The sequence below is a fragment of the Nicotiana tomentosiformis genome, chromosome 2 (genome assembly GCF_000390325.3).
Source record: "Nicotiana tomentosiformis chromosome 2, ASM39032v3, whole genome shotgun sequence".
NCBI classification, from domain to species: domain Eukaryota; kingdom Viridiplantae; phylum Streptophyta; class Magnoliopsida; order Solanales; family Solanaceae; genus Nicotiana; species Nicotiana tomentosiformis.
The window spans coordinates 8469168-8470174 of NC_090813.1; the positions used below are offsets into that span (position 1 = coordinate 8469168).

General features: G+C 34.3%; 1 non-coding gene across 1 annotated transcript; it reads right to left on the reverse strand.

The window, feature by feature from the left end:
• Positions 1-297: 297 nt before the first annotated feature.
• On the reverse strand, positions 298-512 carry LOC117281298 (small nucleolar RNA U3). Its single transcript, XR_004511908.1, has one exon. It is a non-coding gene; the product is annotated as a small nucleolar RNA U3 (small nucleolar RNA).
• Between the last annotated feature and the right edge of the window lie 495 nt (positions 513-1007).

Consider the following 1007-nt stretch of genomic DNA (forward strand, 5'->3'; position numbering starts at 1 on the left):
AGTCATCTATGGTGTAATTTGCAGGAGAGCTCAACCTCATCTTCAAATAACAGAAATGCAGAAAATCAAGGGCAAAAAAAGATGTGAAGAGTCTATCAGACAACCATTAGACCATCCCAACACCCAAAAAATAATCTTAGCCAAACAGGCTAGTATATTGCTTAGCTTATTCGGAGACTTGTTATCCCGAAAAAATACCATAGAAGCAGTCGTCTATGGTGTAATTTGCAGGAGAGCTCAAGCTCATCTTCAAGTAACAGAAATGGAGAAAATCAAGAGGAAAAAAAAGATGTGAAGAGTCTGTGAGACAGTCATTAGACCATCCCAAAACCCATTGTTAGGAGCTGAGAACGATCATATATGGCACCATAACCCGAGGGCTGTGGGAGCTGTTAATCACGCTCTGGTCCAATGGCCATGTCTCATCAACCAGACTTGGTTTCCTGTCTCCTTAGAACTCAATGATACAGTGGTACGAGCCTATAGAAAAGATCTTGTTCAAGTAAGGTCGTGAACATCATCTTCGTCATTCATGTTTATAAATGCCTTCTTTCTGCTGTATATTGCCGATGTGGGACGGTAAGTGTGTCGTTCCTAGTAAAGCATGTGGAATTGAGTCTATACTTTGTACAAAAGCTTTATTTTAAACAAAAATATTCAAAAAATTCATACAAAATTAAAAAAAAAAAACAAATTTAATGCTCGAGTGTTCTATGCGTGTACATCTTACCTTTTAGTTTAAAGAACTAGACTTATGTTGATAGATTTATCTTCTCTTTTGAGTATTTATTAGTTGGATAACAAAAAGGAAATCAGGATGGTAAGATCAAAAGTCAAAGTTTAAGAAAATATGATAGGAGTAAAATATTTTGAATATCCCAAAAAAGACTAGAAATATGCAAAAAAACAATTCCATGGCTACTAAGTGGTACTTTATATGGTATTAATCTTATAAATTTCACACACAAAGTATATACTTTATATTTTCTATATTAATTTAAATTGTA